We start from the raw sequence: 23320 nt of genomic DNA on the forward strand, positions 1-23320 counted from the left end.
GCAACTCACTGAGTTAAATGAAAGTCTGTTCCTTTGTTGGTGAAAATTTTGAAGAGGTCAGTTTCTGACCCATGGAACAAGATAGGCAATCTCCATATCACTTCTGTGTTTGTACATTCTATAATACCTCACATTCAATAGTACCAATTGTTGATTACAAATTAACTGTGTAACTTTTGCACAACTTTGATGTTCTTCTGTTGACTTGTGGCAATTTCTTCTGTATCAAATGCCTCCAGGGTACAGAGCTAGCATCTTTAACTTGCTTTGGGTAGTATTTGACCTAGTGGTTCTTCATATGAGTGCTGAATAAAAGTCATTTTAAGGTAGTGATGTTATGCTGATGTGTGTGATGATGATGTTAATAAACTCAAACCTTAAGATGTGTCACCGGCGATGTTAGCATATCACTAACTGATACTCTATGATGTTGATTTTCTCTCTCCCCTGCTAGAAAGTAAGATCCAGGAAGGTTTGTTACGGCTATGCCCCAAATGCCCAGAACAGTGTCTTTTTTCTTTTGTAAATGTTTAAACAGATTTATTGAGCTATATAATTGATATACAAAGAACTGCACATTTTAATGTGTATAACTTGATGAGTTTGGACATAGGCAAACCATGATAACATCACCACAATCAATAGACATAACCAATTCCTCCCAAAGTTTCCTTGTGTCTTTTTATTATTTATTTATTTATTTTGTGGTGAGAACACTTAACATGAGATCTGCCTTCTTGACAAACTTTGAAGAGCACAATATCATATCGTTAAGGCACTGTGCTGTACAGCAGGTCTCTAGAACTTATTCATCTAACATAACTGAAACATTATATCCTTTGAACAATAATTCCCCAATTCCCCCAACCCCCAGGCCTGGTGTCTTTAATGTAGTAGACATTTAATAAATATTTGTCAGATGAATGAATGCTTAAAGATAAAAAAAAAAAAAGCCACAAAAAACCTTGACGAGGGAGCAATTTCCTCTTCCATATCCCAATTTTAGTATTCGGTCTACTGCAGACAAAGTACTTTTCTCTACATTGTGCTAGCCCTAATTTCTCTTGACATGAGTCTGTGACTGCTGTTACCCTAGACTTTAATGAATGGTTGACCTACTTGGTGCAATATTATTTTTTTTTGATAATGTGGTATTTTTGGAAGGTACATACCTGATAATATTTCTTATCCCTGACACTGATGTGGTAACTAAAAAATATGCCCCAAATATATGCTGTTGTTGCTAGGTAATTTACCAATGTTTGAATAGGCAGCAAAAGAGGATGTTTTGATAGTATTTAGGAGCACAGACAGCAAAATAAACTGTCCATTTTTCTCTCTCAGATCTGCCTTGTTCTTTTATAAATAAATATTTCATATATATACATACATATACACACACACATACACATACAGTGTATATAATAGATAATTAGAAAAAACTGTGGTATGTATCTTAGTCTAAGAAAGTTAACATTTCCGCAAAACTCTTAGGAAAATTAATTAAGATAGAAACGTCTTCCAAATTGCTTCAAAGTTACTTGGAAATTTATCTCTATATGAAAAATGGCTTAAATACTGAATTTAGGTCAATTTTTTATGAGTTTTGTTTTTACAGGAGAGAAAAACCAGTCAGGTAGTAATTTATAAGAAGATTTTTAGGCTCTTTTACTGTTGTTTTTACCTGAGGGACTATTCTTGAGAACCACTTAAATTTCCAAAACTTAATAGAAGACACTTATTTCGCAGCAATTCCAAAAAAGAAATAAAGAGTGGATGTATTTAGGATTGATACAACAATTCAGTTTTATCGAATACTATTGTTTCCCTCCATGGTTTGGAGGAACAGTTGGAATTAAGAGAAGCAGTGTTGTTTGTGGCTGAGAAAAGAAGATTCATGTGTAAGTAAAATTCATTTAAAACTATTTTACTTGTTTATACAACTGATGCACAGAAGTTATGCATCTCCTATAAACATAAAAATGTTGCAGAATGGATTTTATCATCTTTGCAGCTTTAAGTATCTACAGCCATCTTAGAACCAGGTCACTGGTGCCTTTTGGCATCAAAAGGCATCAGTATTCTATCAACTGTGACAAATTCTTATTAAATGTTATGTTTACTCTATGTTGGTAAGAAACAAGATGTTCTCAAACATACAGGAAGCCAAAACATCCAGTTTGAAGTGTACTTTATACAAGAAACATGAGGTCTATGACTCTGCCATTGGACCTTTTTCATGTCATGAACCACAGTTTTTTAGCATGAGGAAGAAATGGCTGGCTAACAGATTACCCATAATCACTTAGACCTATTTAGTAATAAGTTCTTAGTGTTATTTTTTTCATGTGATTTTTCTTTTCTTTTCTGGCCTTTCTTTTCAGCTGAAGTCTGTCCTATATTTGTAAATGGATCAGATAGTCAAACTATCATAAAGAAAGTGTAAGTAGAAAGTTGTAAAGGAATTCATCCTTTTTATAAATTTTCAAGACAATCATAAAATAATCTTGTTTTGGATTTAAATATAACAAAACCAAGACTTTCTGTATAATCACAAGTCTACAACTTCATAGTGGCAGGAATAACGGAAATCTTGTTTACCACAAAATACCAAGGAGCTAGCACAGTGCGTGGCATGCAAGAGTTGCTAAACAAAGACTTGTTGACAGGTTGGAACATAAGAAATATGTTCTGACCAAAAAGTCAGTACAGGGTTGTACCTTTAGCCAAAAGGAACATCAAGCACAAGCCGTGCTAACTAGAAGTGCCCTTCAAGGAAACGACCAAAAACACATACATAATTCAGAGAAGTAAACACCTTCAAAAATTTTAGTACAGCTTTCTATGCCCAACACCATGTGAAGAATTTTACAAATTAGACATCGGTGGTTTGAATAAATCCAGAGCCTGAATAGCTATTTCCAACTTTTCAAATGTGTAAAACACATTTTTCCTCTCTAGTTTCCAGGAAAGACCTGAAGAATCCTCATCATCTCAGGGATTGTATTCATGGCTTTACTCTCAAGGAACAGACAAAGGAGTGCTGAGAAGCACAACGATTACAACAACAACAAAAAGCCAAATACACAAATAGAGGGTTCAGATACAAAAGACCAAGGTTTTATGTAAACCAGTCCAAAATGGAACAGTTTTGAGCCACCAACCTCTAACCTTAGTCTGTTTGGGCCTTGTTTTTTGAATAAAAAGTTGACATGTAATAAAAATCAGGTGTAGGATAGAAGGTGAAAGATAAGACTGGTGAGATAGGCAGGGGCTGGAGGAGACATAGGCTGTTATGACATACTAAGAAGGTTGAACTGTAATTTTAGAAAAATGGTGATCCCTTAGGATGAATATGTTTTGAGGGTTTTGAGAAGAGACACAGTGAGAACACTCACACAATCTTTCTCTCCCGGTTCAAAAATAGAACATTACGCATTTCCTCAGAAGAACTCCGAGAGCCATTCCAGAGAACTAGCTCAACTTTCCTCCTAATAAGAAGTAACTACTGATCTGTATTTATGTCTGCTGTTACTTGAATCTGGGCAGGGGCTTGTGAAAGCTCCAATCAATGTAGTATGTAAAAACAATGCTACGTGACTACTGAGGCTAGGTCATGAAAAGGATGAGGTTTCTAGCTGGCTTTTTTCTCTCAGGATACTTGCCTGGGAGCCTAGTCTTCATTCTTCATACGAGAGAGGCCATATGTAGTTGTTCCGGTTGAAGTTTCAGCTAAGCTACTGGCAGACACCAGCAGCAAGCCTTAAACGTCAGCGAAAGAAGCTTCAAATAATTCCACTTCCAGACTTCAGTCTTCCAGCTGAGGCCCCCAGCATCATGGAATGGAGACAAGCTGTCCCTACGTTCCCTTTGCAAGCTCATGTCCCACAGAAACTGTGAGAGATAATACATGATTAGTTTTAAGTCATGTGTTTTGGGGTAATTTGACATGCAGCAATAGATAACTAATGCACCAGCCTATAGGTCATAGAGATTCTAATGGGTCAACATTTTTAGATCCTGTCAACTCATTTGCAAGATAAGGTACAGATTTATTCTAAACCTTGAAACCATCATTCACTTATGAAAACTTTTGCTTCAGTAGCTAATTCTACAACGAAAAGGTATTTCATGTGTTTAAGTGAATACTTACATTTCAGGAAAATGTGGGTATGTGTGCATGCTATAAATAGATTTGTATGCTATTATATATTTATATATATGGGTGTATACTATAAATGGATACACACACATATATTTATTTATCCCAGGTTTCAGTAAAGTATATATCTTTACATTTTATAAATAGCGATGAATGCAATCTGCCTTTGAGTAACCTCATAGGATGTATCTGAAATGAGTTTGAAAATTTGCTGGGTAGAGTGGTGAACATGCTGACTTGTGCATATAATTATGCATGTGTGGCATAATTTTATAAATACTTTCATATGAGGGGGTGGTCAGTGATTTCCCTTGTACCCTAAGCTCAGCTGCTGAACAAACTTCAATCAAGACCTTTTGTTCTCTGAATTTGCTGTTGTTGTTCCTGTTGTGACATTGTCGTTAAGTTGAAAAACATTTTTTTTTACATGTTAACTACTGATGAGCGACTTAGTATGAGAAAATCTGAAAAGTACACTTAGGATGGGGGGCTAAATTGCTATGAAATACTATAATTGAAGAAGTCATATGATTTTTCCTTCACTGTTGTGTCAGTGCTTCTAAACCTACATTTCTTTCCATCAGGTGTTGTATTTAAACTTAGAAAACAGAACTGGTAAGTGAAACAGTACCAGTTAAGGACCAGAAGATCCAATCAATGACTAGTGGATGTGTGGTCTGTAAAACCCACATTATTCCCTTGCTGGCTATTTCATTCCGTGAAGTGGTCAGAAGTAGCTCTTTCATAACAATTCATGCTTCAGAGACTCTATGCTGAGGACCATAGTAAATGGAGTAAAAACAAAAGATTTCCCTCTGTAGCTATAGTCAAACTCAAATCCCATCTCTTCCGGAAGATTTTCCCCAATTACCCTTGATCTCCATTTTCGCGCAGGGTCCTGCTGATAGGCGCTGTGCGATCTGGCTCTGTCTCATCCATCATTCTCTTCTCTGATTCCTGAATGCATTGTAATACCTTCACTTCTGCCACATCTCTGTGAGCAAGAAGTGCCTCTCACTTCTTTCCTGTTCTTCAAGGTACCAAGTTTAGAGCTTAGAACATATCAGCCAGCGAGAAAAATAATTGCTTTTGGCTTATTAGTTTGAAAACACGACCAAATAAAAATGCTTTTAGAATCAGATAATTATAATAATGATGCTTGTAGTGCATATATTTAATAATAGATTTTTCTTTCCCCAAATTCAAAGTATTTTCTCATTGGTCTCACAGTTTGCATGCATCAGAATTAACAGGTTACTTAGGCCCATTGCCTTTTAAAATAAATGTTTTCAAAAATGTTGGGGAATGGTAGACAAATTTATGAAACTATTTGAGAAATTTCATACAGTAAGCATTTTCTTGAGTGATTATGAATTATTGGGCCACAAGCAAGGCATGTTTTATGTGGAAAGAGGGTTGGATTAATTAATTTCTGAGATCTTTTCCAGCTCTTAACATTCTGACACTTCTTATCCAGCAGCAAGGGCAAATCTCACATCCTGCTAGTGAGTACCTTTAGATTAAATATATCTGCTTGGATATGTAGGTCTATAAATGCCATGCTCAGCAGCAAGGTGGCATTTGAAAAGCCAGCTTTCCCAACTTTCCTGAACCTGCCCACAGCAGCACAGGCAGAGGAAGGCTCCGGTATGTCTTCATTTTTCACTGATGAAGGACTGTCTGAAAAATGGTGTTTACCAAAACATTCTTTTGCTGATTGTCTGCATCCCCTGCAGGGTTCAAGTGAGGGGTCTAAGAATTTGGGAGGGTTAAGGCAGTGATGGGTGAATGAATCCTTTCTCCCCATTCTAGAGGTCATCCTCAATAAGGCCATTCTTCTGTGGGAGGTAGAAAGGAATCTGATGGTGCCTGTTTGTCTTGGCAGCCTGTGCCCTGAAGATGCACACATCCAGAGGGTGGCAGAGTGCTATTTTTCCAGGCCAAGCCTAACTTGTCTTTGCCATAACACTGTGGGGAGCTGCAAAGGCAAGTCACACAGGCCCATCCCCAACCTGTGAGAACAGCCCTCTGCTTCCAGAGATACCATCCCTAAGGCACCTTTCATCCATCAAAAATTCATTTTAAAAATTAAGGAAAGAAAATTCGAAGAGATTTATTTTTATCCCTGTGGTCAAAGTTATCCAGGAGATAAAGACTTTCTTCATCATTATTATCAACAACATTCACAAGAGCAGAGGCAGCAAATGGCCAGTGGACATCCAGAGAACTTATGTCTCTTCATGAGATCCTTTGCAATCCTTAAAATATCCATTTATCACTGTCCTTGACTCTCATGAGCTTATTGTTCTGAGAGCCTAGATCCAAATGGATCTCAAAATTAGTTCTCTACCCAGAAATGAGTAGTATTATGTTTTGCTGACATAAATCTCATGGTTTAGAATTCTTCACAGATCACCTTTTCAAACCCCAGATTCTCGGAATATAAGGTATCACAATAGTTTACATCCAGAAGGCACATGAAGAAAAGATTTTAAGGATTTCTATATTAAAGTGTATAAAAGTCTTTCATACAGAATGTGCAGCTGCCTACAAACCATGAGCACCATACCTTAAGAATAGAAAAACTATTCTGGAATAATGTGTTAACAATCCTCTTTATTGTTTAATCCTCTTTATTTCTTTTTTCACAGCATACTCTGATTTTTCTTTCTTTTTTAAAAATAAATTTATTTATTTTATTTATTTATTTTTGACTGTGTTGGGTCTTCGTTGCTGTGCGCGGGCTTTCTCTAGTTGCAGTGAGCGGGGGCTACTCTTCGTTGCCGTGCGCGGGCTTCTCATTGCGGTGACTCCTCTTGTTGCGGAGCACGGGCTCTAAGCTCGCGGGCTCAGTAGTTGTGGCTCACAGGCTCTAGAGTGCAGGCTCAGTAGTTGTGGCGCACGGGCTTAGTTACTCCAAGGCATGTGGGATGTTCCTGGACCAGGGCTTGAACCCATGTCCCCTGCATTGGCAGGCGGATTCTTAACCACTGCACCACTAGGGAAGCCCTGATTTTTCTTTTATGTTACTATTACAACTTGATTTTGAATGCACAATACCTATGTATTCACTGTTTAACTTACATGGTTGATGGAAATTTCTGGCATTTTGTTAAAGAGAAATCTCTTTCAAACTCTGTTCAGACTTCTGTTAGTTTCAAATTAGTAAGTGGGTGTGTGTCTTTGGGAAGAGATTTTTCCATTTACAGAGAACTATACTAGTCATATGAAAAAGTTTTTCTTCACGGAAGGGTATAGATGTAAAAATCCTAATAGCTAGGCTTTTATCAGCACACTGACTACCATGTCAAGCACTATACTATTTTATGTGCATTAACTCATTTATTTTTTTAAAATTATTTATTTATTTATGGCTGTGTTGGGTCTCTGTTTCTGTGCGAGGGCTTTCTCTAGTTGCGGCAAGCGGGGGCCACTCTTCATCGCGGTGCGCGGGCTTCTCTCTATCGCGGCCTCTCTTGTTGCGGAGCACAGGCTCCAGACGCGCAGGCTCAGTAGTTGTGGCTCACGGGCTTAGTTGCTCTGCGGCATGTGGGATCTTCCCAGACCAGGGCTCGAACCCGTGTGCCCTGCATTGGTAGGCGGATTCTCAACCACTGCGCCACCAGGGAAGCCCCCATCCTCACTTTAAATGAGACAAAGTTTAAGTAACTTGCCCCATCACAAAGAGAATACATTTTGGAGATGAGATATGTTTATATATAAGCATAGATAGAGTAGTGAACTAACTTTACATTTTTGTGACATCATATTTAGGATTTTTACTTTTTTAAAAAAACCATGAAACAAGTGTCTAGTTGTTCTGCCCATTGAAGGACATAACAATGTGGAGACCTGTTGTGAAGGCTGTAAATACTTTAGAGCTATAGAGATCCTCTCAGAACCATGTAAGGCCTCATAAATATCTTCTCTAATTTCAAGAGTTTGGGGTCAACAGAATATTTCTAGGTCTAGGACATGACCCAAGACTCAGCCTTCTGTTTAGGTGTTAATTTAGTGGCTAAGAACCTGGGTAGTCCTGGGTTCATATCAAAGCTCTGTCACTAACTAGCTGTGTAAATTTTGGTAAGATATTTGCCCCTCTACGCCCTTCATCTATAAAATGTATGCTTGTGATGGAGGTCTGTAGGATAATGAATAAATAAAAGAAGTGTTAAGTTCAGTTCTCAATAAGGGTTGGCTATTACTAATGGTCTTAGGTGCAATTTTATTCTGTGCCAGGCTTTCATAGATAATGTTACCTAAAGCTATGTATTTCAAATTACTGTTCATGACACATTCGTGGGTAGTGAAAACAAACAAATAATTCACATGAACAAAGTAGAACAGACCATATTGAAGAGCACCATATAAAATAAGCATGAGCATACTATACGACATGGTGCCTATACTTAACAATACTGTATTGTACATCTTAAAAATGTGTTAAAAGGGTAGATCTCATGTTAAATATTCTTCCTATAACAAAAAGAAAGAAAAATGAATATGATAAAATAAAAAATAAATTTAGTTCCTGGGGGAAAAAATAATCATGAGTATTCTATTATGAAAATTTGTGTCAGGTTATATATGGGACCTGGGGTAAGATATACTTCTTAATGTGAGTCGAACTCCAAAAAGCTAGAAAAATATTGATCTAAAGTTTACCCTGTTAAATTAATTTGTTTAGTCTGATAGAAATGAACCTCTGTTTTGGTGGAAAGTTGGGGGAGTCCAACATGCAAAATACCAAGTGGCCCAGCCATTTTCATTTTGGTGTTGTTGAATTATATTTGCCAGGAATAGAGTGACTAAACAAAATGGGAAAGGTTGTTGTGTAGGAATTATATTATGTGATTTAACTTTACATGAGCCAATGGTTTGACAAGATTGGCTCAGGGTCTGTGATTTCATTATGTAAAATTGGGTATTTTGTGCCAAATGTATCCCATCCAAGAAGAAAGCATTAAGACATAAATCACAGATTCCATGAAGTTGTAGCAAGGCTGTATTGTTGAAATAAGGGTGATGATATACAGAGAATAAAAAAATGAGCAAGTCAATTCTTCTTCCTCTTCTGCATCTTTGTCTTTCCTCATGAATGGGTTTTATATAATAGTATAGCTTCTAAAAATTAGCTTCAACCAATTTGTGTTAACTATATCAAGCAGATGAAGGGGATTCCTGATGAAGTGGTTAAAATCAATTGCATAAACATTCTTGGTAATGAATGAAAACAGTCCAAGAGTATAGGGACCTGATTCTTTCACCTTTCCCAGCTCCAGGGAATTAAAGTCTCACATAACATGGGTTTCCTCCAGTGTTTTCCACTTCAACAGAAGTTTTCTTTGTAAGACTCCTGCAAGTAACATACCGATGGGGCTAAAGGAATGACTTTTAAAAAATCTGTTCTGTTTTTTTCCCAGATTTTTCAAATATATTAGCTTTGGTTTCAGCTCATCTTTCCCACAGAAAAAGCGGGGGAAAATGTGCTTGTTTTCATCTGGCCTGGGCTGTGATGTTTTCCTTCAGGACAGAGAAAAGTTGAGAGGGCATGTGTCTGGGTCACAAAGACAGATCTCAGCTGTGTTTTTCAATGTACGGGTAGGTGGTCTCAGTCCTCCTGGCAGAACACAGTAGTCATATAATAAAAATAACTCCAGGGACAAAACACTTTTGTCAACCTTCCATCAAAGACACTAGTTGCTCCTCTCCTAATATGACAAGGTTGTTCTCTTCAATATGACAACCCCAAATCCTGCAGAGTAAGGAATTCTAAATGAGTCCCTCCTTGAAGAAAAACAACAACAACAACAAATGAAAAAAAATTCTTTAAGACGTGTAAACCACATCAGTGATACCTAGAACCATATCCAAGTTGCAGAAATATCTTGTGAACAACACAAGAACCACATCCATGACCCATAGCTATGGTGTTACAGGCTGTTGAGAGAATCACATGCCTGTCACATAAAATGTATATATAACACCAGAACTACATAAGCTAGGCTGTATTTGGCAACTGATAAGGAGTAAAATTCTACCAATCATCCCATTCGTAGAAATGAAGCCATAACAATTAAATTAGATGTACCATACTCTTTTACAGAAATCTTTTATATGATTTATATATGTAGAGATTTCCGATTATGCAAACTGTGGCCTATAAACTGTTAGTGGCCTGGTGAAGGTACTTAGCAGCCTTAAATAGTTCTACATGGAATAACTAATTTATTAGTGTATTTGTATAATAATATGTTTCTTTCGTCCTGTTTACTTCTGCTCCATTTCCATGCATTGTTTTTTATATATGGCAAAAAGAAGCAAATAAACTGGATACTGAATTCTCAGTTGCCTAGATATTCCATGTATAAATGCTCATTAAAGGATATGACAGAACTGAGTTAGAATCTGGGATGCAAATGTAAAAAGAAATGGCCTCTCTCCAAAATTTAGGGAGGAAGACAGATTGAAAGATGATATAAGTAATATTTTAAGGTGCTTATATAAGGGGTATGCCTAATTCATATATTTCTTATGGATGCTTCTATAGCCTAGTTAAAAGAAGCATACAGGCAAAGTAGAAGTTTCTGTGTTAAATAACTCCAAGAGCATAAAATATTATCTGCTATTTTGAAGTGTGGGGTCACTATTCAAATACAGCCTAGTTATTGGACATTATATCTGTATCTTCACCATCATATTTTTACTTGCACATATACTGTGATTTTAATCATTTTATGACTAAACTTTGCCATAACAATTATTCAAATTTAAGTAACACCCAGATGTCTTAAATACTACTACTTACACTCGTGCTAGTTTCTTAAAAGGCAATTTAGTTCTACATTTCAAGGCAGGAATAAAATGAAGTTAATGAAGAATAGGTTATGAGTTCAATCCTTGGCAACCTAATAATTTTTCTTTTCCAAGGCCACAGAAAGCAGCCTTGTCCTAGCCAGCCCTCTCATAAATGTAGGTCCTTCACCCCACCGTAGATTAGATAGGGAGTCAAGATAGAGTTCCATCACCAGTGCTGAGCACACTGCTGAAATCCTAGGATTTGGAGACAGAGGGGTCTAAATAAGAACATTATCATTTTGTTTCACTGATTATCAACAATCGAATAAGTCAGAGATTCTGAACCAAAAACACATGGGCATAATATGCCTACATAACTTGTAACTCAAGAAACGCCTTTAAATAGCAGGCAAAAATGCATGTATTACACGAATCTCTGAGAATCTTAGTATTTAGAGATAAGATGGAGTTTTGCTGTGCCTCCACGTAATACGTGATTTCTATTTCTACTGTTTGGTGTTTCGCCCAGTGTGTTTCTCAAAGGTGACAGTGATAAGCTTCTCTTAATGGGGGTTCCATGATCTGAGAGATTGCATCAATAGGAAGTTTATCCCAGTGTGGCTCTTATGTTTTTAACCAGACATTTTTGAGGTCTTGATGTAGTCCAACTATTTCTGTGTGGACCACATGAATTTTATGGGAGTCGTTCCATTTATTTTTATTTAGGGAGGAACCTGTCAGGAATTTCTTTTACCACAGAGCAGACACTTTTTTGTGATTACTCTTTGTGCTTTGTAGAATAGTGATGGAGTTCTTGATGTGTTAGAAGTCCAACAGAGTCGAGAATTTAAAGGTCACAGAAGAGAATGTAAAGGTTTATATGGAAGAGAAAACAGTTTCTAGCTTGGCAGTTGACAAAATGAAAATTATGAGTTTTGGTCTCATGATTCATTGCTAGTTACACAGATACTTCAATTATTTTAACTCTATTGATTGGCAAATTGGGTAAAAAAATGAACCAATTCACTGAAAAATTATTCATACTGGTGATTTAATCCCTCGGAGATGAAACAGTCATTTGGTTGAAATTCTTTCATCACTTTCATATCATTTGTTTTGACATTTAGAGGTAAGAATCTAGAGTGGCAAGGAAAAGTCAAGTCTAAATGGAAAACAACCTAATTGTATTTTGATTAGGTTATTAAACATAGAGGCTAAAATATAAAGATATTAGGGCAGGAAATATCATTGATAGCTCTCTGTTTAGAAGGTAGTTTAGAGGATATTATATTACTCATATCATTTAATCCTAAGGGGAAAATGGCAAGGAGGGAAAGGAGAATTAAAAATTTTCTTTCATCAGGATTTTCTCTGACCTCACATAACTGCTCTCATCATATTCATCTCCTCACAGACGTACAAATGTCCTATTTATTTTTCTTTATCCCTGTGTTTTTTGTTCTCTCTGTCAAAAATGCTTCCCTTTTCCTCTCTGCTGGTCAATATCTAACCCGCTCTTCAAGTCCTCATCCTTCATAATACCTTTCCTCAATCTTTTTCTGCTATGAGCCAGAATTCTCCAAAATAGAAGAATCGAAGTATTTGTTGGTCTTAAGACTTCAACAGATGCAAGTATCTTGTGAACCAGGGTCTTGGTTATTCACAATAAAAGAGCTCACTACTTCCAAGGCATTCAAAAAAGACTAATGTGATAAAAATGCAAGGAGACACAATAAAACAAAGGAAAAGACAAGGAGCAGAAAAGTGTTGGCAGTGAATAAAGAAACTAAACCTGTAGATCAAGTGAAAGTATAGCTTAAAAGAGACAGAAAAACAGCATGTGAAGCAAACAAAAAATTATGAGACAGGCAAAGAAACTGGAAGTAATGTAATACAAAATCAAAAGAAGAATTAGTCAATAAAAGAAGAATCACAGTTATCATAGATATTGGAATTACCAGACAAGGATTTTAAAAGATAACCATGACAAATGTGATAAAGAGCCTTATGGAAAAGTGAACAACATGCATGAATAGATGATACATTTCATCAGAAAAATGGAAACTATAAGATGGAAATTATAGAACTGAAAATATAACGTCAGAAATAAATTTATCTGTGGACTTATCAGTAGACTGGACACAGCTGAAAAAGGATTAGTCACTTGAATTTAAAGACTGATCAATAAAATTTATCCACACAGAAACACAAAGAAAGAAAGAAAGAAAGAAAGAAAGAAAGAAAGAAAGAAAGAAAGAAAGAAAGAAAGAAAGAAAAGGAAAAAAGCAAAAACTAATCAGTGTCTGAAGATCTGTGATACTTAAGAGATTCAAGTTTAGTGAACCCCAAACAAGATAAATATACTGCAAAACCAAAACTAAATACATCATAGTCAAACAGCTGAATGCTAATGGTAAAGTGATTTTGATAGATTATATTCAAGGAAATATCAAAGCTCGTGGAGCACGCTTTTCCACAAGTAGCACATAAGTAAGTTTTCAGTTAAAAACCTCCTACTTCCAACTATGGGAATTGGCTGTATGGACTGCTAGGAGGAGTTTCCATGGACCCCATTTGAAACTAAGTCTTAAGAGGTGGGAAGGCTGAGATGAATGGGAAATCACATAAACAAGCCACATTGGCTATTTCCAAATTGGTCCCCCATAAACTAATCTTAGTCTAGCAAGCAGAATGATCTTTTAGTGTGACTCTCACCCAACTTCCATCTATGTTCCTCCATAAACTAATCTCAGTGTAGCATCCAGAGGAATCCTTTGAAAACTTAAATCAGGTGGTGATAATTCCATTCAAAACTCAAAGCCTTACCAAAGCTTACAAGGTCCTCTACGATGTGACCCTTATCACCTCTCTGAAGCTCTCTCCATCCTTCCCACCATTCAAGTGACCGGGTTTATTTGCTGTTCCTCAAACACACTAGGCATCCTCTTGCCTTACAGCCTTTATTCTAACTGTTCCCTCTGACTGAAATTTTCTTCCCGCAGATATCGGCAATGCTGGTGACTTCCTCATTGTCATATTTTCTTAAATTCACCTTCTCAGTGAGGTCTTCCCTGACCAACCTATTGTGTTCCTCTTGCACCCTGGCACTCCATATTCCCCTCTCCTGTTTTTTTTTTATTACCTAGCATTTAATACCATCTGATACAAATATTATATATTTTACTTATTTGTTTCTTTACTCTCTGTCTCACTTTACTAGAATTATGCTCTTTGCTTACTTTACTCCTATATCCTTTGCGATCTTCTGAATAGTACTTGGCATGTAATAGGTAATCCATAAATATTTGTTAAATACATCAACAAAATAAGAGATAGTATAACTGTTGCATGGGGAGAGGAAAATTTAAGAACAGATTTGAGAGTGATTCAATAGAAACTTCTGCTGGGGGAAAATTTTTTAATATCTATTTCTCCCCTAATACTCTAAAAAAAATCAGTTCAGTCTCTAGTTTTATGAACCTCAAATTCCCTATCCATAAATTAAGAATCATAAAATACATGTGTCGCAGGGATGTTGTGAAGACTAAATAAGATAAAAGAGCACGAAGCACCAAAATACAGTTCTTGTCATGTCTTCACATGGAGAAGGGTGTCTTCAATATATATTGTTCCCCATATCACTTTTACTTACCATCATATAAGGAAATCCTCAAATTATCTCAAGAAACACACATGGGACAGTATTACTCTCCTCCTTATGGGGAAAAAAAGCCCACCTAACCCACCCACCAACCAACCAAACAAACACAGTCATTAATAAAAACAAAGTCTAAGGCTTCCTTTGTGGTTTTCAAAGATCTTTTGCTTGTTTGTTTTGATTCTAATTTTGAGAAATCAGCTGACCTTATCCAAATTCTAAAAAGATAATTTATAAAATTATTTACATGTATATAACTTATAAGTAGATGTTTGCAATCCATTTCTAAACTTATCTCCACATACGTAGCTATTTCCAGTTACGCATTAGAGATGCTCATCCAAAAATAAGTTGCTGGATTTCTTAAATATGAAAGACAAATTGGTAACATGGTTACGCAAGATTTTGTGAAGTTTCTGATTATTTTGGAAAGTGGAAAAGAATTGCAGAAAGAAAATGTAAATATTATGTTAACTATCCTAATATGTCCCTAGAGTCATACTCTGATGTCAACAAGGCATGGGTGAAGTGGTTTGGATTCTTAACACCCAGCCTAAACGAATTAATCCTTGATTTGTAAGATTTGTGTTCTATTTCTATGTATGGAAATATTTTTCATCTTTCAGGGTCCTCTGAACCCTGATATTTTCAATTCCACGTTCTGGGTTTGGTCCTGGGAAGAGATTTTAACAGAGTTATCATTTCTATGGAATATCAGAGGTTCATTGTCATGAACTTTAAAGCAGATTTTAGCATTTCAGCCCCATTAAAAGCCCTATACCAAGATTACAGAAGTATATGAGTCTTTCCCTCTTAGTTCACCTCTGAGGAGGAAACCAAGCTTAATGTGATCATCTTTTTAAATTTTTTTCCAAAGATATGTTCTTTGATCAGCTTCTTCGAGCTCAGTAAGAACATCTTGAGTGGCTTGACAGTGGGGGTGAGGAAAACCAATGATGTTCTCAAGCACATGGAACATCTGGCTTGTCCATGGACTCATCCTAACTCCTTTGTGTAGGGCCTACTGGCTCCCATTTTCTTTGTGTGACTCTTGAGTTCAAAAAGCCATTAAAAATGTTATATAGTAAAGACATATAAAACCTTGGGAAAGGATTACTGTTAATCTTTGGCATGAGAAACCAATTAAAACTTTATTTTTAAAATCAACTTTATGCCTTATGCAAGTTATCTGTTGGCACTATAAGAATATTCCTTAATGCCCAAGGATTGACTGAATGGGGGAGAGAGACATGATCAGTAGAGCAAAGGCAAGAGCAGGGAGATACACTGAGTGAAACTGTGCCAGAATTTTTCTTTGATATAATGACACTCAAACAACTATGAGTCTAATTCCCTTAAAGAGCTCTTTTCCTGCAATTCCCGTGTCTCTTCCCACTTTGACCTTTTTCCTCTTCATTTCTCTTGTTATCCAAAAGATTATTTTGTTGTTCCCCCACCATTTTTTTTACTGAAAGAAGAAAATGAACAACCTTCTCCTAAATCAGTTCTCTTGAATCATTTTGTTCCATGTTCTATTTTTTTTCCCTTGCAAGAAGTCAGAATACTGTATTTGATCAAGAGAGATATGTATTGGGAAAAGTCTGACCATTCTTGGCTGCTGTTATTTGGGAAAACTTATTTTTTCCTGTGTCACTTAGAGGGTAAATCAAATCTTTTGGGAAGTGGTATATCTCTGTTCATTGTACTTAGTTATTTGGGACACAGGATTTATAAAGCATTCTGCCTGCTCTTCAAGGGAATTTTACTTTCTATGTGTTCAGAAGTTTGAGTATCCGGGTCTTATTGAGAAATAAGTTAAATGTCAAATAAACGCATAAGAACATTGGCAGGTAATCCCAGCTCTGTCACCAGCTATGTGAATCCAAGCAATTTAGTTAAACTTTCTGGGCCTTGCCTTTAAAATAAGGACTTTTGAATACGTGTTTAAAGTCACGCTGAGTTCTAATGTATATAATTTTGAATACGGAGAGACAAAATTATGAAAGAAATGGGCTTCAATTTACTATGTCATGCCTTTGTACTGTATTTTTTCTAATTTATGACATGTAACCTCTCAACTGTATCTCAGTTTTTCACCTTGGGAAAACCTAGAATAATAATATTGACTTCAGAGGGGTTTTCCCTCCTGTATGTACTCTTAGATAATGTTTAAATAATATAACATGCAATTGACAATCAAGACCTTAAAGGCAAATATAAAAGTAAATTATGATATAAAAAAAATAATGTTACATTTTACAGTATATCAGAAAAAACTGTACTGTCGCATTGGTCCAGTTCTTATACTGTACTTTTCTTTAATAGGAAATGCTTGGTAAGGAATATGCTGTAGGAGAAATTGAGCCCTAACTGAGATGTCAGTGAATTGGAATTTCATTTCCTAAAGAATGCCCCAGAGAAAGCAATTGTTGGGGGCTGCTGTGTGAGGCAGAAACTGTAACACCATTTATCACTGAGTGCCTTCTCAAACTCAAAATGATAGAAGAGCACTAGGTAGGTCTTACAGGAAATTGTAAACCACTCCCAAAGTGTTGAGAAGACTTATCAAAGCTCCTATCTGAGACAGCCAGGGTTGAGCGCTTGGGACTACCCTTGGCCTTTTTCTTGGTAATTCTTCAGTCAAGGCCAGATGCTTGGGGAAACATATTCCACTTTTCAGATGGCTCTAGGTACCTGCCAAGTGACATAATAGGGAGGTCATCCTATTGTGTGTGTGTATGTGTGTTTCACCTTCTCCGATTTCTTACTCATTTCATAAAAATCCCTCCCCATTACATCTTTTGGGTCATTTGGCTCAATCCACTGCCTCACATGACATCTGCCTCTTGTAAAAATTTCCTAGCTGTATATTTTCAGTTTAAATGTGTTCGTGACAGTTTTACTGTCACAAAATGAACTTGTTTGTACTAGCATTTGCCAATTCACAGATGTCTTATTTATAGGATACAAGAGGGCATTTTTCTTCATTTAGAATACACAGATAATGAACCTCCATGGTCTTAACATTCTCCTTATCCATAAAAACTATGAGAATAGCGCTAATGCAAGATTAATCAACTTCTGATTGGTCAAAATCCAGAACAGAGGAATTCAGTGAATATTTAGAAAAGAAATTCTTGCTGCCCAGATCTGTTTCTAAATCCTCCATATATTTTAATAACTTAGGTGGCTAAGTGGCTTGTGTAATGCTTGTTGCCCTTATACTTTGCTGAGATATATTTACATGACTTCCTTTTCTGGAAGCTGATTATCACATAGTAAAACATGCAAGGGGCTTCTTCTCAAAGGAGCAAGAGATCAGTATTTAGCTGCATAATAAATGTATTTATTGATTCAGTGGGTCATGCTTGTTTATAGCCTCCTATATTTATCAGGCACTGTTGGTTCTGAGAGTACAATGATAATCAATTCAGACATGATTCTTGCTCTCCCTAACCTCACGCAAGAATAAACAGATAATTATAACATAATATGAAAATTGAAATATGGGACAGTACCTAGAAGGGATGCTTAACCCATACTATGGGGTCAGAAAAACCTTCCCGAAAGGTATGAGATCCATATTGAGATCTGGAAAGTGAATAGATGGAAACCATTCATTCTGGTTATCCACTGCTGTGTAACAAACGACCCCAAAACTTAGTAGCATAAAGCAACCTTTTTATTATATGTTATAACTTTATGGGTTAGGAATTTGAACAGGGCTTGACTGGGAGATTCTTGTGCTCCATGTGTTATGTTCCAAACCCTGTCAACTGGAGCACTCTTATTTTCATAGTTGCTCAAGGCTCGTAGAGAGTGCTCCAAGAGATTCAGATAAAATCGGTAATAACTTCTCTGATCAAAAATCTACAAACGATAAATTCTAGAAAGGGTGTAGAGAAAAGAGACCCCTCCTACACTGTTGGTGGGAATGTAAAATGGTACAGCCACTATGGAGAACAGTATGGAGGTTCCTTAAAAAACTAAAAATAGAGCTACCATATGATCCTGCAATCCCACTCCTGGGCATATATACGGAGAAAACCATAATTCTAAAAGATGCATGCACCCCAATGTTCATTGCAGCACTATTTACAATAGCCAGGACATGGAAGCAACCTAAATGTCCAGCAACGGAGGAATGGATGAAGAAGATGTGGTACATATATACAATGGAATATTACTCAGCCATAAAAAAGAACAAAATAATGCCATTTACAGCAACATGGATGGACCTAGAGATTGTCATACTGAGTGAAATAAGTCAGACAGAGAAAGACAAATATCATATAATATTGCTTACATGTGGAATCTAAAAAAATGATCCAAATGAACTTATCTACGAAACAGAGATAGAATTACAGATGTAGAAAACAAACTTATGGTTACCAGTGGGTAAGTGGGGGGAGGGATAAATTGGAAGATTGGGATTGACATATACACACTACTATATACAAAGTAGATAACTAATAAGGACATACTGTATAGCACAGGGAACTCTATTCAATGCTCTGTAATGGCCTATATGGGAATAGAATCTAAAAAAGAGTGGACATATGTATATATAATGTATAACTGCTTCACTTTGCTGTACACCTGAAACTAACAGAACATTGTAAATCAACTATACTCTAATAAAAATTGAAAAAAAAAAGACCTTCTCTGATCAAGGCTCAGACATCACACAGCATTATTTCTTCAGCATTCTGTTGTTTCCAAATGAATCACAGGGAAAGCCCAGATCCAAGGGAAAGAGATACACAAGATTGTGAACAAAAGGAGGCAGGGTTGTCTGTGGAGACTAGCTATTTCATCAGGTGATGGGAAAAAGGAGGGAAACTGACTTTCAAGCAAGGAGAACATGGCTTTTTCGAGGAATTAGAGAGCTTAGCTGTTCTACATTCTGTAGCAGTGAAATATTACATTTGCCTCCTTTTCTCTTTTTCTCATATGAATTATACTTGTCCTTTGGGAGTTATTATTTGTAAGATTTTTCTGAATACACTTAGCCATTTTTCTCCTAAGAATCCTGCACAGCTTTCCCAGAGGGAGGAAGAAACCATGGAAGTCATTAGTCATAATCTGTTGCCATTTGACTCTTGTCCTAGTGGCTCAGAAATCTTTAACTATTTAAACCCAGTATATCAAGCCAAGTTTAACCTATAGAACAAACACTTTCTCTTATGACATGAAAGGACTGTACTGTCTGTATATGACACTCTTGCCAACGTAATGAGCTAATATGAACTGGTCTCTGTTATCATTCCATACTATGTCACTTCTTTGTATAATATGAAGTCCTTTCTTAAATGAAGGCAAGTCTCTAATCTTATCCCTTTATTCTCCTGATTCATCTCCTGTCTACTCCTCCTGTTAATCAGAGCCAAGGGAAAACTGGCCAAAGATCTGAGGAGGCTGAGGGGGAGATATTCCAAACACCACAATTTTTAAAAATAAGTCAAACTTAACCTGGAATAATTCATCTGAGATGACCTATTTTTATTGCTAAAGAAAGTGAAGGCAGGATGTTGCCTTCATTTCTAATATATTGAATTTTTAATTTAGGTATAAAAATCCCCTTTGCCACAGATTTTAGGGCCTTTAGGCAAGCAATTTCTAGGTTACAAAATAAAACTATATCCAGTTTTGATTTGTGCCATAAATTGCCTAATCAAAAACAAAGACAATTTGTTTTTCTCTTCCTGTTCTGAATAGATCTCTGTTCTGAGTTGTTTGCACATTAAATCCACAGTTTATATAAGAAATAACTTCTCACCTGATAGGCCAAGCATTTTTCTGTTCCTCTCACCTGATAGGCCAAACATTTTTCTGTTGGGGAATCTTTAAAAGTTTAAACAGAATGTATTATGGTTTTGAGCTCTAGAAGCCATCTTTACTTTCCTGTGTATCAAGTACTCAGCACCGTATTCTTGTGAAACTGTGCATCTGAACGTGAATTTCTTTTTGTCTATATAAAAAAGTGTTTGCAGTTCCTTCCTAAGGAGGGCATCCTATTTGTCATAAGACCTAAGGAGCAGGTGGAGAGAAGAGCTATTGTAAATTTCCCAGTAGAGGAGAGACAGAAGAACATCTTTGGAACCCAGCTACATAATGTTCAAGTTGAAGTTTGAATGGACTTTAAATTTCTCCTTCTTCCTTCCATTCCTCCTAATGTTCAGCAACATTTACTACACTCACACAGGCCAGGGGTGAATGGGTAACGTTTTGGAATTATGAATGGATCTGGGTTTCATGTCTGGGTGGCCATACTGCAGACCAGAGATGTATTTCATGAAGGTAGGAGCCCAGAGATGGAGATGGCTTTGAGAACGTGAGTCCTCTGGACATTTGCAGAAGTCTTGGGGAAGGACTTTGAACTTCTAAAGACATAAATAGGTGTACAAAAGCCAATCTTACTAAGGTCTTAATGGGGTGGGAGATTCACCTAACACCTTTGTTAAATGAAAATGGGGTAATAATACAAACTATAGGAGACCTTTTGTAAATTGTGACATCTTCAAAAAAGAAAGGTTGTGTTATTTTTATAATACAATTTCAATAAATATGTGATTTTTATTCTTATCTCTAATCTCTTATCTCTAATGGGTTTACAAAAAGGAAAAGAAAAAGAGAGAAAAAAATTAAGTCTTTACGAAGAATAGCACACTTTTACAAAGAAAATACTAGGTGTGATAAAGAGACCTATTAGGAATTAATCTCTTTATTTGGTAAGCAATATTTTAAAATTAATTAGATACAATATTCTTTCTGTTTGTTAAGAGCAACCCCAAACAGTGTCATCAACCTTTATATATATTAATATTATTTTACATGTAGGTATCAAAATTAAATGCCTAATGTGAGAATAAAATCAAAACTTTTAATGTATCTCTCTGTAACAATGCGACTAAGGTAACTGACCAAACTATGAGAGTATATTTTATAGGAAAAAATTCTTTTTTTTTTTAGTAGCAGAGAAATAGCTTCATGGAATTTTGGACGATATAGTCAAGTCATATATTTCAACGTATCTTTTTTAAGATTATATATCTTCTATCTGATTATTTACTTGTCAAGTTTGATAGCCATGATTAGAAAGTAACAGTACAGTAAGTCCCCCATATACAAACGAGTTCCATTCGCAGAGTGCATTCATAAGTCCAATTTGTTTGTAAGTCCAACAAAGTTAGCCTAGGTACCCAACTAACACAATCGGCTATATAGTGCTGTATTGTAATAGGTTTATCATACTTTCCACATAAATAATATGTAAAAAACAAACGCAAAAAATAGACTTTTTAATCAAGGTACAGTATAGTACTTTGAAAAGGACAGTAGTACAGTATAACAGCTGGAATACAGGGGCTGGCATGGAGTGAACAGGCAAGAAGAGTTACTGACTCAAGGAGGGAGAGGAGCTGGGATATGGTAGAGCTGAAGGATCGTCAGCAATAGGAGATGGAGGGCAAGCTGCAATTTCACTCATGTCTGACATTGATGGCACAGGTTCTGGTTCCTTGCTGGATTCAATTCTATCTGCCCTCTTGAAAAAACAATCCAGAGATGTCTGGGTAGTAGTTCTTTTTTTCTCATCACAGATGACATGGTAGCACTGGATTGCATTCTGAATGGCTGCTGCAACCTTCATGGACCATTCTATGTTTAGGTCCTGTGCCTCAAAAGCTAACAGTGTCTCCTCAAATAAAGAAAATCCCCTTTCCATTTCCTACATCGTGAAACTCTTTGGTTCTTCAGTTACTTCTTCTTCCTCTTGTCTCTCTTCGTCCTTTCTCTTGGCCTCCAATTCTATCAGGTCTTCAATACTAAGCTCCTCGTGTTGCACAGCAACAGTACTATACAGTAAAGTACACAATAGCACAATCACTTGTAGAAGATGCACGCATGTGACAATGTACACCAGACACGTGAACTAACTTATGTGATTGGACATGTGAACGCACGTTCGCATCTTTGAAAGTTCACAACTTGAAGGTTCGTATGTAGGGGACTTACTGTAGTATCTTGGTTAGAGTCATTTTTCATGACAATTAAGAAAATAAAATGCCCACAATATTTTGATTTTAAAATCGTAGTATTAGTGTAATGCACTGACCACTAGATGGAGACAAGACCTCCGAGCTTCACCCATGATAGTTTTCTTATTGTGAGTAGAAACCCGCAACAAAAGAGTTAGGTTAATACAGTACTGGATGTTCAGAATCATAACAAATACGTGTACTAGAAGGTTTCATTTATCCTCAGCATCACAGGCCTTAGAATCTGTTTAATCTGAGGAATGCGGCATGTGTTTACACAAAAAAATTTTCTATTATCATTGAGGGTAGTTTCCAAACTAAATAATGATGACTTTATAAAGGTAGGCTCTTTTTTTTTTTTCCTAAGTAATTTAGCAATATCTTCAAAATACATAGGTTTTGTTTGTTTTTTGAGGTTTTATAAAATTGTTTTCAGTGAAACATCAGAAAGAGTTGGTCTATCATTGTATTATTAAGAGGATATTTAGTGTTCAAATGTCAAGCAAACTGCTTGTTTTGACATAAATATAAAACAAATATTTAGGAAAAACTAACATGAATTTACACTCAGGTCCTTAAGTGATATTTCATCACATAACTTAAGTAGGTTTAATACCATCCATAGTCTAGGTACTAAGAATCAGAATTTGTGCCTTCTATCCA

At 36.2% G+C, this 23320-nt stretch overlaps 1 protein-coding gene across 4 annotated transcripts in view; it reads right to left on the bottom strand.

Moving 5' to 3' along the window:
- The window catches only part of LOC309635344 (uncharacterized protein), a 334869-nt gene that overhangs the window by 47326 nt on the left and 264223 nt on the right, over nucleotides 1–23320 (bottom strand). The window lies entirely within an intron of this gene.

This window comes from Balaenoptera borealis, assembly GCF_965194805.1.
Source record: "Balaenoptera borealis genome assembly, chromosome: 9".
NCBI lineage: Eukaryota > Metazoa > Chordata > Mammalia > Artiodactyla > Balaenopteridae > Balaenoptera > Balaenoptera borealis.